At 37.8% G+C, this 13,389-nt stretch overlaps 1 protein-coding gene across 4 annotated transcripts in view; it reads left to right on the top strand.

Annotated features, from left to right (window-relative positions):
• The window catches only part of NR1I3 (nuclear receptor subfamily 1 group I member 3), a 174,768-nt gene that overhangs the window by 16,947 nt on the left and 144,432 nt on the right, over nt 1-13,389 (top strand). For 2 of the 4 annotated variants that reach the window (XM_053704666.1, XM_053704670.1), the window contains exon 2: nt 3,425-3,566. The exons of the other annotated variants lie outside the window; for them this stretch is intronic. The gene's annotated coding sequence lies outside the window, so the exon portion shown is untranslated. The remainder of the gene's footprint in view (nt 1-3,424; nt 3,567-13,389) is intronic. 4 annotated transcript variants of the gene reach the window in all.

Here is a 13,389-nt window from a genome sequence, read left to right as displayed (position 1 = left end):
CCCTAAAAGTTTTTTTTAGGTACATACATGGCAAAAATCGAAGGAAAATATAGGTACATTAAAATGTGTGAAGGGTAGCATGATTAACAGTGATGACTGAGATGCTAAACCAGTTCTTTTCTTCAGTATACACAAGAGAGGAACCAATGGGAGATACTTACAAACTAGAACATACAACCCATACCAATAACTAGATTATCGCTAGAGGATATCAGGAAAAAACTGGATAATATTAAGGTAAATAAAACTTCAGGGAATACACTCAAAGGTTTTACTGGAAATTTAGCACTGTTATAGCCAAACCTCTACTCTTAAGTTTTCAAGACTCATTATACTCAGGCATAGTACCCCAGGACTGGCGTAAAGCTGATGTGGTGCCACTCTTCAAAAAGGGAAGCAGGGCTGATCCAGGAAGCTATAGACCAGTTAGTCTGACATCAATAGTGGGGAATATACTTGAAGGGATTGTATTGATGAGTATATTCGTATAAACAAGATTATGAGTCCAAATCAGCATGGTTTTATGAGAAATAGATCATGTCAAACAAATCTAATTAGATTCTATGAGGAAGGAAGTAAATATCTAGATAAAGGAGAATCAGTTGATGTGATATACAGTACTTGGATTTTGCAAAGGCGTTTGATACATTGCCACATGAGAGATTAATGTACAAAATTAAGGGACTGGGAATAGCTGAAAATAGTAACTCATGGATAAATAACTGGATAAAAGATAGGGAGCAATGAGTAGTAGTAAATGGATCATACTCAGATTAGACAAAGATAATCAGTAGAGTCCCCCATATTTATAATATTTTTATTAATGACTTGGAGCAAGGATTAAATAGCAGCATCTCTATTTTTGCAGATGATACAAAGTTGTGTAAGGTCATTAGGTCAGGGCAGGATGAAATTGATTTACAAGGGGATCTACAAAAATTAGAAGAATGGGCAGGTAAATAGAAAATGAGATTTAATACTGGAAAATGCAAGGTTCTACCTTTTGGAAGTAAAAATAATCAGGCAATTTATTATTTAAATTGGATAAGATTTAGCAAAACAGAGGAGGGAAGGAGTTTGGGTGTACTTTCAGATAACAAGCTAAAATGGCTGCACAGTGCAGGGCTGCAGCTTCTAAGGCTAATAGGATACTAGCATGTATTAAAAGAGGCATTGATGTAAGGGAGGAAAGCATAATTCTGTCACTATATAAATCCCTTGGAAGACCTCACCATGAGTATGGAGTGCAGCTCTGGGGACCAACCTCAAAAAAATATATTGCAGTTTTAGAAAAAGTTCAGAGAAGGGCCCGCAGCTAATAAGGGGAATGGAGAATTTAAGCTATGATGAGAGGTTAGCCAAACTGGGTCTGTTTTATCTAGAAAAAAAGCGCTTTTTTAAGGAGTCATGATTACTTTATATAAATATATTCAAGGTTCATATACAGAGATGGCAGAAGCTCTGTTTATTCCAAAAAAATTGTTTGTTACAAGAGGTCACAATTTAAGGCTGGATGAAATGAGATTTAATCTCCAGCAACGTAAACATTGTTTCACTGTAAGAGCAATAAAATTGTGGAACTCATTTCCTCAGAAGGTAGTAAATGCCAATACCTTAGATACATTTAAAAATGGTTTAGATAAATTTCTGTCTAGAAATAGAATTCAGGGCTATGATTGCTTGTGTTAAATGGGTCACCTTTTTAATGGGATTAATTTAAGATCAACGTGAGCTTTTATTGTATGTATATTAAAATTTGTATAGGTTGAACTCAATGGACTTCTGTCTTTTTTTTCAACCTCATCTACTATGTAAAATAAAAATTAAAAAATAATTGTGAATTTTAGTGATAAAGTATCACGAAATGGTGGACACACTGTCCCAGACTTTGTCCTCAAATCCTTCCTTTTTTTTCAGCAAACAAGTGGTTCTAAGCTTTAAGTGAGCTCAATCATATTACAAATATTATGTTAGGCACACAAACAGCAGCACCTCCGGTACATTTTCCAAATGTATTTATTAAAATAACATAAAACTTAATTATAGGCACACCAGGAAACAAACGGTACGTATATTCTATCAAATTCCCTAAACAAAAGAGGATAAACAATATTTCTAATACCCTATTGTCCACTCACGGTGCCCAAGTAAAGTTAACAAATGTTCCTTGAAAAAGCCTGGAAAGGTGAAACGCATGTCGGAAATTTGTTACCTTTTTCTGGGCACGATGAAGGGACAATAGGGTATTGGAAATATTATTTTTATTTTATATTTTTTTTATCCCATATGTTATAATTATATCAATTATATTAAAATTAAATTCTATCTGGTTCTGATTAACCAATCAAGATTGCTGGCGGGCAGGCTGACAATTAGCAAACCTGTTACCCCTGCTTCACATTCCTCTAGCATTTATATAATACCACTACATCATACTTTTATTTTATTTTTATTATAGGATCTCATGATATTATACTTCTAGATTAAAAAACTTCTTGTCATGAAGTCACTTATTTACAGAAAGGCTGTTTGATTTATACAACAGACTTCCAATAGAGGTGGTAATAAATAAATAAAACACAGTTCAGACCTGCACTCCAACTGTAAATACAAATTTCAAAGTAGCATGTTGCAGGGTGCTAAAACTCTGGGTCTTCCCCAAACCCTGAAGTCATCCAATGAAAAATAAGCTGCACCCTCCAATACAAAGAAAGTGAAGATCATTAATGTAGCATACAGCAATGTTTCAGGGCTCCTGACCCTTTATCAAGCTAACACAACATTAAAACAAACAAGCTTTTAAACCCATAAAACATGGACCAATCAAGGCTAAGAGGGGTGTGCGGCTGTACCTTCCTTCCATTGTTTCTTTCCCTTCAACACCAATAATTTTTGGTTCAACACCTGGGTAGTGCTTGCTGATTGGTGGCTAAATGTAGCCATCAATCACCAAGTGCTACCCAGGTTTGAACCAAAAATTGTATAGCTCCTAAGCTTACATTCCTGCATTTTCAAATAAAGATACCAAGAGAATGAAGAAAATGTGATATTTGGAGTAAATTAGAATGTTGCTTAAAATTGCATGCTCTATATGAATCATGAAATTAAAAAAATTGGGTTTCATATCCCTTTAATATGTATGCTGTATTTGCTCTAACAGAATTTGGGTCTACATCTAGCTCTAGAAAGATAAAGGTAAAATATCTTTTAGACCTTTTATGTTTCAGACATTTTCCTGATTTTTAAGTAAATTGTTGTATTTAACCCAAAATAATTATTCAGAATAACTGTTTGTTTTTTGTGTTTTTTTTTTTAAATAACTTTATTTATGAAGGCAAATGAGTGTCAATAACTGTTAAAATAAAAAAAAAAGTTTCCATTGTTTCTTTCTACCTGCTTATATTTCCCCTCCCACATTTTGCAGCTTCTTACCTTTTTGTCCAAAGTTCACATTCCGTACACATGATGAGAACAAGTTAGATATCGAGAGGAGAAGCTGTGAAATCTGTTATAAGTCTGTCACTGATCCTGCTTGTGATTGATTGATATGACAAGGCAGGCCTGAGGTGAGCTCTATCTTATGCGCGTCTTGCTAATAAAATAGCTCTTTTGTTTTTGGCATGGTAACCCTTGCTGTTCCACTGCAGCCAATAGTGCGGGTCAGTGAAGTAAAGCTAGAGATTAATATCCAATCCTGTGGCATTAAGAAAAATAATAATCAGGAGCTCCGTTTTTTGGCCACTGTCAAGATTTACCTACTTGCTGCTATATGGAAAATCTCACTCATACCACTGAAGCTCATAACTCTTGAGTATGTTACAAAGCTGTATTTTATAAATAGTGTAGCTCAGAAACTAGCCAGCCCAACGTGCCAATAGCTGGCACATAATACATTGCCACTGAGGATATAACATTATCTTATGTATCACAATGTTTTGCACAATGTTTAGATATTTTTATGTTGACAGATTATATCCATTAGTTTAGCCTCTCTCTGAATATACTTGTGTGGCTTTGCTGATTGTCATTACACTATATGCTCTGGTACACTAATATACTTGTAGTAATTAACCCTCTGGTTGCCAAATGTATAAGCTATACAAATGTGTAATTCTATGGGGATATGTAGAATAATACAAAGATTCAGAGTAAAGATGCAATTAATTTAATTACTTATTTAGCAGTAATGTGAGCAAACTGGTATATAAAAAAATATTTATGTATGTGTGGTTTTGAATTTTGAATTTGGATTCATAGAGCAACAAAACGTTTTATTGTTGGTGCTATAATTGCTGTGGTATCAGCAAGTCTTATCTGGAAGTATTTTACTTGATATAACTGAGAGGAGTGAGGAGTCACTTGGTAGATGCAAACAGCACCAATAAGAGATGTCAGCAGGTTATTATGCATCTAATCCTATGCATCACTTCTAAACATCCTGTGTACAATCCCATCACCCTTTACAGACAGGAGAACCAAGACTTACTTTACTACGCTGGTTTGGGTTTGTGGAGATGATGCACAGGGATAAAAAGAGGAAATTATGTGTGTGAGGAGGTAGAGAGATGAAGGATGAGGAGAGGTTGAAACAAACAAGAAAAAGGCGACTTAGATGGGAATGGAAGTAACAATGGGGAGAGAAAGATAAAATGTGTTGAAGGGCTATAGAAAAGTTAAAGGGATAGTAAAGTCCAAATAAAACTTTCATGATTCAGATAGGGAATGTAATTTTAAACAACTTTCTAATTTACTTTTATCATCAAATTTGCTTTGTTCTCTTGGTATTCTAGAAAGCTAAACCTAGGTAGACTCATGCTAATTTCTAAGCCCTTGAAGGCCGCCTCTTATCTAAATGCATTTAACAGTTTTTCACAGCTAAGAGAGCATTAGTTAATGTTGTTATTTAAGAGTCAGCACTAATTGCCTGAAATGCAAGTCTGTCAAAAGATCTGAACAAGGAGGCAGTTTGCATAAGCTTTGATACAAGGTTGGTTATGGAAAACTGGGGAATGATAAATGGGGATTATCTATCTTTTTAAACTATAACTTTTTCTGTGTTTACTATCCCTTTAAAACTCTTGAGAGTGTAATATAAAATATTGAGGACTGGTAGTGCACATGGCAGGCACCACAAACCCAACCCTACTACATATCCTCAGAGGATTTTATCAGATAAGAAACTAACAAAATGACAGTGACTAGCTGTGCCTACTTCAGTAGTGAGTTTGGATTGGCTCCTGTAGATAAGACAAGTGCTAGGGGGGAGTTCAACTATTGAAAAATAATTCCTGCAAACAAGAGTATATTAACCCCTGTACGTTGCTTGTCTTTCTATGGGGGTGACTTTTTCAATAGCGTGGTCTTGCCGCTCGTGGCAAGACCCGTGCTTTTATAACTGTCCCTTTAGGGAGTGAAATTCAAGGAAATTAAAATTCCTTTAGCAAAAAATAATAAGTGATGTACATGTGATACATTTAATAGCTAACCAATAGGGAATACAACGGCAAACTTTCAGAACACTGAGGTCCCTTCGTCCATGATACATAGATGTGGGCGGTATGGTACAAATGACCATGGCTAAACATTTGCAGATTATTATGAGTTTACTGCCACTGATTGCCCAAGCATTGCTAGTTGCGTTAGCCAAAACATTACTTTTTCATTTGTGTGCTCTTCCTCTTAACCCATTGGCTGCTAGAGATAAATTGCAGCTCTCATTGGCAGCTTAGTGATTACGTATAATAGTTATCAGTAGTGATGTGCATTCGGAGTATTAGGCGAAAAGGTATGCTGAAGATGGCGGCCGCAAGCTGCATTCAGCAATTTTCGGAGCCGTATTTCTTCTTGTGAATATGTAACACACTAAGATATGGCTTTTGCCCCTTGACAAGAAGAAACAAGGCTCTAAAAATTGCTGCCAGCTTCTGCATTTCTTTTCACCCCTATACTCCGAATGCACATCCCTAGTTGTATCAGACCTTTGTCTATCAAACTTCACCTGCTAATGTTTAGTCTAAACACACCCTGATATGATAGAGGCAATGCTATCACAGACCTGCATGGTGGTGTTATCAATACACAGCTATGAATGTTGGTATTCTGGTTCTAAGTAATTATATAAGCTCCCAATGCAGAATGCTGGAGGATTAAAAGAATATTGTTTAACGTTAAACTATCAAAATATCTAGGTACAACTTCTACAGAAAAAGGTTTATTCAGCTCTGGAATATCCACTACATTTTTTTTCTTACATGATTCAGATAGAGAATACAATTTTTAAAAAGTTTCCAATTTACTCCTATTATCAAATTTGCTTCCTTCCCTTGTTATTCTTTGTTGAAGAGATATCTAGATAGGTAACATGCACATATCTGTACATGACAGGAAATAGTGCTCTTGCTAATGTACACAGGACCGTCTTTAACACAGGGCAAAAGGGGCAGCTGCCCTGGGCCCAGTCTCTGTTGAGGGGCCCAAGAGTCCTAAAAAAAAAATAAAAAAAAAATATATATATATATATATATTTTTTTTTTATTGTTCATACCAGACTGCTGATGTGACATGGGGAACACACACATTCAATCCTAATACTGTCACAGTCAAAAGTACTCTGCTTATATTTTTTAAAAAAAACTGTGCCAGACCGTGCCGGTTTCATGTGACATGCCAAGCTAGTGCCATGTGCTGTTTTAGATGTGCACTGTGCAGCACTGAATGCTAAGCCCTAACTCGGCATCCAGCCATTTCCCACTGCATCAGAAAAGGTCCTACTGGGGTTACCACTGTTACCAGGTAACTGCTCTGGTGGTGGGGATTGTTTCTGGGTAGGGCTGACTGTAGGCGCATGCAGCAGAAAGCTGGAGCGGCAGGCACATGAGGATTTGAGCATCTGTGCAGCTGCATACACTGCTCTCTTCAGTCTTGAGGCTGTGTGACTCATCTCACACTGTATCCATGCAGCCTTGGACAGACAGCATCCAGTCTACGGGTCCCCTTAGCCCTGCTCTTTCTGCAGTGGCCCTAAGATCAACTAGCTGAGTTTGTTAGGAGAATAGTGCTTTGTAGAAAGGTGTCAGTGGGAAGAATAAGTGAGTGCACACACGCCCCTCCCCATGCAGCATTGTCTAGTTCAGGGTGAGAGGGAACTTGTTCCTAGCAAAGAAGCGACATGTGCTGGTGTGGCTGATGTATAGCGTCATTCTGATACTTCACACATTAATATAAGGTTTATTTTTATAGTTTTTATTTTCTCTCTGTCTCAGATTTTACAGCTTCCCATAGTAGTTCTGCTGTTCCAGTCAGTAAACTTATATTTGTCTGCACCTCCATGCTTCCTCCTTTACCTTGCTTTGCTCCTGTTGACTGCCCTAAATCTCTTTAACCAGCTAACCTCACACCAGAATCACATTCAAAAGAATATTAAATGAATCCACAATGGAGGAATTTATATATTTATTTACTTATTAGTACTGCTTAGGTCCACTTTCACATATTGCATTTTTTTTTTTTAAATGATTAGCCCAGCAGTGGATGATCCACCGCTGGGCTAATAATAATAAAAAAAATTGATTTAGTTGTTTTTTGGGATGTTGGGGTGGAGATCAAAATTGCATGGGGTGGGGGGCCCCAAGAAAATTTTTGCCAGGGTCCAATCAATATTAAAGACAGCCCTGAATGTACAACACTGTTGCAAAATTGCTGCCATATAGTACTGTAGACACGTGCACACTCCTGAAACTTACCTTTCAGCTTTTCAACAAAGTATAACAAGAAAACAAAGTAAAATTGATAAATACTCTCTTTTATATGGAAAAAGGAATAATTTTGAATATGATATCTAAAAATTTCAGTTTGCAAGAACTTCAATGTAATCATTTAGCAAATCTCTGTTTAGATCAATATTTCAAGAAAACTCCAGTACTGTCATCATCAGCTATCAATTTATTAGAAAAATCACAAAAACTTTATTTAAACAAGTCAGCTGGTTAAAAAGTACAAAGCACACCCAATATGACCATTTAATTAAGTGTCTTTAAGAGAATCATATGATACCAATTAGGGACACATTTAAATGAGTCAATGAAATTCTGTTTCTAGGTGCAAACAATGAAAGTGTGCAATATAGTTAAGTTAAAGGGACGGTAAAAACTTCTCTTTGTTCTCTTGGTATCTTTTGTTGAAAAGCAGACACGCATGCTTAGGAGCCAGCCCATTTCTAAAGCACTATATGGCAGCAATTATGCAAGAATGTTACCCATTTGTAAGAGCACAAGATGGCAGCACTATTTCCTGCCATGTAGTGCGCCAGATGCCTACCTAGGTATCTCTTCAACACAGAATAGCCTGTGAACAAAGCAAATTTGATAATAGAAGTAAATTGTAAACTTTTTTAAAATTGTGTGCTCTGTCTTAATCACAAAATACATGTTTTGGGTTTCATTATGTGCAGTAAAACAGTTTTACAATATACTTTTATTATTTATTTTCCACCTTTTTATGGTTTTGCTGATTAGTTGACTAGTGATGGTAAAAGTGCTGTCTCTCTTTTGTTTGGTTTGTTTTTAAAGTTTACTTACTGTGTTTCAATGAGCTTCTAAATGATTTCTTACGGATTGTTAGCCCCATATGTGTTTGTATCCTGGCTCCCCTGGTCAACCAACCAGTTAACATTTGTTTTTTTATTTGATGTCACCTGACTGTACAGCCAGCCAACAGTAGTAGTACGCACCTCATTTAGAGTAAGCCTCGCTTGCTCCAGCTCTTCTGCGCAACCTGTTTATCAGGACCCGTCTGACCTAAAATTAGAGGTGCAGGAGAAACCATTGGTGCATTTAGTACAATATATTGGCAAAAATGCTTCTAGTCTATAGCTATAACTGTTTCAGTGGCGTGTATGGCATTATCAATGACTGGTTCAAGCTAGGCCCTGGCAATGTTCTAAGTCCATGAATATGTTTACATGGCAAGTATTAGCATAGGTACTGCTATGGTTTGCAGGCAACACATCCAGTGTCAGAATCAGCTCTCAGAAGCGTAGCAAGGGCATGAGGCTCCAGGGGGCAAGACCTTTATCTGTGCCCCCCACTCATACCATAAAGAGGGGGAAGAGAGGGTGAGACAGAGAGGGAGAGAGAGAGACAGAGAAAAGAGGGATGGGAGAGGGGAAGAGATAGATACAGAGATGGGGAAGAGAGGTAGGAGAGAGGCAGATACAGGGAGGGGGAAGCAAGAGTCAGAGAGAGAGAGAGAGATATGCACACATACACACCCACACAGAGAGGGAGAGACAGAGAGTAAGGAAAGGGAGGGACAGAGAGGGGGAAGCGAGAGTCAGAGAGAGAGAGAGAGATATGCACACATACACACCCACACAGAGAGGGAGAGACAGAGAGTAAGGAAAGGGAGAGACAGAGAGGGGGAAGCGAGAGTCAGAGAGAGATATATATATATATATATACACACACTCACACAAAGAGGAAGAGACAGAGAGGAAGGAAAGGGAGAGACAGAGAGGGGGAAGCGAGAGTCAGAGAGAGAGATATACACACATACACACTCACACAAAGAGGAAGAGACAGAGAGAGAAAGGAAATGGAGAGACAGAGAAGTGGAAGAGAGCGGGAGAGACGGGCCGCCAAGGGGTGAATTCTGTCAAGGGCCCACTGGGCCAGGGGGCCCCATGAGGCAAGCACAACTATTATTTAAAAAAAAAAAATATATATATATATATATATATATTTTAATTTTGGCATCCACCAGAGTGGCTATTGAGCACGGGAAATGTTATTTCAAGAAGTAGCATTTGAGAGGATTTCTGAGTGTGCACTAGACCACTATGCACAGTGTGAGACAGACTTGGCACTTCAGTTTGTACAGTGTATGCCTGAGTCAGACGGCAGATCACTTTCATTTGCAGAGGAGGTAGGACTTACTTAGTAAATGTTTTTTTATTTCTTTGTGCAATTTCGGATTGTAACTTCAGTGTGGTAGTTGTATGATGGGACCAGGGGTCCATAAAAACACTTTTATTTTTTTTTAACAATATGCAGCAGTGTATTTATAATTATTTGACAATGCTGTAGAAATTCTATATTTAAAACCATGCAGAAATGTTTCCTCCTCAATACACAAAGGGTAGGTGCCCTTGTGAAGATATGATTTTTTTTTAATTTATATATATATATATATTTCAATAACATTCCCGTATACTGCCCCTTTATGCAAGGACTTTCCATATGCGAGGAGGCATTTGATCTATGATTTTTACATCTGCTTAAAATGTTATACTCTCAGGCTAAGATTGCTCAGTGTTTGAAAGGAGACAGTTTAACTTGACACTGTTCAGTTTACACTACAGCTGACTTAATTTTGAAATACATACAAACAATCCTAAATCCTGCATTTAACCAGATCTAATGGTATGAGACTGAGTACCACAGCTTATGGTTCCACCAAGACCATATAGAGTACAGCACTTTCAAAATCCATAAGTACAGCTGACAGATGGGAACATTTGCACACCAGAATTGAAGTGGTGCTCTTTGTTGGGAAAAATGGGGGGGGGGGGGGCAAACATATGTCAACCTTTCAAAAGTACTTTTCTTCATCTACCCATTCTGACAGATCATTAATGTACAATTTTGAATTCACAGAAGTATTTTTGTTTGCACATTTACAAATATTATTCTTTGAAAAGTGATCTCTTAATTTCTGCTATTGTTTTATTATGCGTATCACACACTGTTGATTTAGGGGATGGCAATGTGCAGAAATTTTATCTCCTGTGAGTGTTTCAGTGGGTGTCTGTGTTTATGTCTTTGTGCTTTTGTTGGTGCCTCTATGAGTGTGTATGTATTTGTTTTTACTGTGGGTCTCTCTGTGAGGGTGTGTGTATATGTCTTTGTGCATTTTCTGTGGATGTCTCTGTGAGGGTGTGTGTGTATGTCTTTGTGCATTTTCTGTGTGTGTATGTATGTATGTCTTTGTGTATTTTCTGTGGATGCCTCTATGAGGGTGTGTGTGTGTGTATGTCTGTGTTTTCTGTGAGGGTGTGTGCGTATTTCTTTGTGTATTTTCTGTGTGTATGTGTATGTATGTCTGTGTTTTCTGTGGGTGTTTCTGTGAGTGTGTGTGTGTGTATGTTTGTCTTTGTGTATTTTCTGTGGATGCCTCTGTGAGGGTTTGTGTATGTGTGTCTGTGTTTTCCGTGGATGTCTCTGTGAGGGTGTGTGCATATGTCTGTGGGTGACTCTGTGATGGTGTGTGCATATGCCTGTGTGTTTTCTGTGGGTGTCTGTGTGTCTTTGTTTATTTTCTGTGGATGTCTCTGTGAGGGTGGGTGTATGTCTTTGTGTGTTTTATGTGGCTGTCTCTGTGAGGGTGTGTGTATGTGTGTCTGTTTTCCGTGAATGTCTCTGTGAGTGTATATGCATATGTCTTTGTGCCTTTTCTGTGGGTGTCTCTGTGAGGCTGTGTGTGTGTGTACGTATGTCTGTGTATTTTATGTAAAAGTCTCTGTGAGGGTGTGTGCATATGTCTGTGTGTTTTCTGTGGGTGTCTGTGAGGGTGTGTGTGTGTGTATGTATTTGTGCATTTTCTGTGGGTGTCTCTGTGATGGTGTGTGTATGTCTTTGTGTGTTTTCTGTGGATGTCTCAGTGAGGGTGTGTGTGTATGTATGTTTTTGTGTGTTTTCTGTGGGTGTATATCTGTGTGTGTATGTCTTTGTGTGTTTTCTGAGGCTGTCTCTGTGGGTGTTTCCTTGGGTGTATGTGCAAGTTTGTGTTTGTGTGCGTGTGTGTCCATTGTCTGTTCCTTTAAGTACATTTACTTACTACTGATTATTCACATCTTTCTACAGACTTTGAGACTAATTAGACCTTTCCGGAAGTCACCAATCCACCACTTAACCCTTAAATTATTGTTTAGGCCATTCAGGGCCCTTCCTTTCAGCCACTGCATGCTGTTGTCATCATTTAGTTGGCATCTTCCTTGACAAAAAGATAATCAGAACTCCATATGTTGTATTGTAAATCTCCTCTTTTGACAAAACTGTAGTCTACCTCATTACTTGTCAGGTCAATGTAAACAAGTGCTGAGTGTCTGTTTGGGTGTCTGCTAGAGTGTCTATATGTGAATCCTTATGTGTGAGTGTGTGTTTCAGAGTATGAGTGTGACTGTGTGTTTCTGTGTTTGTGTGTTACTACCTTTACAACATTTCCAAGTTTGATTACACTTAAGAATAAAGTGCATATATGTTTTAGTTACTTGTCAAAAATTGCACATGTCAAAGGGGGGGGGGGGGGGCTGATCAATGGCTAAGTAAGGGGCCCCAAAATTTCTAGTGGCGGCCCTGGACAGAGATGGGGAAGAGAGTGGGAGAAACAGTGAGGGAAGAGAGTGGGAGAGAAAAAGAGGAGGGAGAGACAAAAATGTGGAAAACAGGGAGGGGGAAGAGTAAGAGACAGAGATATGCACACACATACATACATGCATATAAACACATACTTACACCTGCATGTATACACACACTCATACATGCATACATAGATACATAAACAGACATACACCCTCCATGTAAACTTTCTTCCAGATGCACCAACAGTTCCTCCAGATGCAATCAACCTACTGTAGTACTGGGCCCCCCTCCTGCTTTGCTATTTTTGTTATATACCTGTATTTGTTAAAACGTTTTTAGTAAAAATGATCATCACTGCTTTTTTGTTATTTTTTACTGACCTATGATGCCGTATGTCACATACCATGATCAGAGTGCCAGTGGTGGTGTGCATATATTACTGCAAACACTCTGTTGGAGCATGTGAGTGCACACAACCTACAGGCATATAAATATACCTGTTTGCCATTGCCTAGGGCAGCACATTGTTATTAAACTAGAAAGCTTTATGTTACTTGATATTTTAATAGACCTTCAGGAAGTGATCCATGCTATGCCCTGGGAATATTATAAACCCATGCCTAGTTTTACAAATCACTTCATTCCTAAAGTATGTAAACTCTTGGCATGAATTAGCATACTCTCCGTGGGCTATGGTTTGCAGTGCTAGCATCTCATCCAACGGAGCTATGTTGTACGCTAAATCTTCCACATCAACAATTACCTAGGAAAATCATGGCAGTTAATTGGACTAAATATATTTTTGTATGTTGAAATACTTAATATATTCACTACCAAACCTGTGCATTTTAGAAAATTAATTTTACTAGAATCTGGTGGCAGCTTTTAAAATGTACCCTTACATCTAATAATACAATAAATATAATCCAATTATTATGGTAGATTTAAAAGAAAGCCAGTATCGCTCAAATATTTCCTTGTAATGATAAAATTATTTAGGATTCACTTTTTAATTCCAAAATGCAGCCAGGGG

Source organism: Bombina bombina, chromosome 1, assembly GCF_027579735.1.
Source record: "Bombina bombina isolate aBomBom1 chromosome 1, aBomBom1.pri, whole genome shotgun sequence".
Lineage (NCBI taxonomy): Eukaryota > Metazoa > Chordata > Amphibia > Anura > Bombinatoridae > Bombina > Bombina bombina.
The sequence above is the reverse complement of the archived record's forward strand: the minus strand, read 5'-3'. Positions and strand labels throughout refer to the sequence as shown.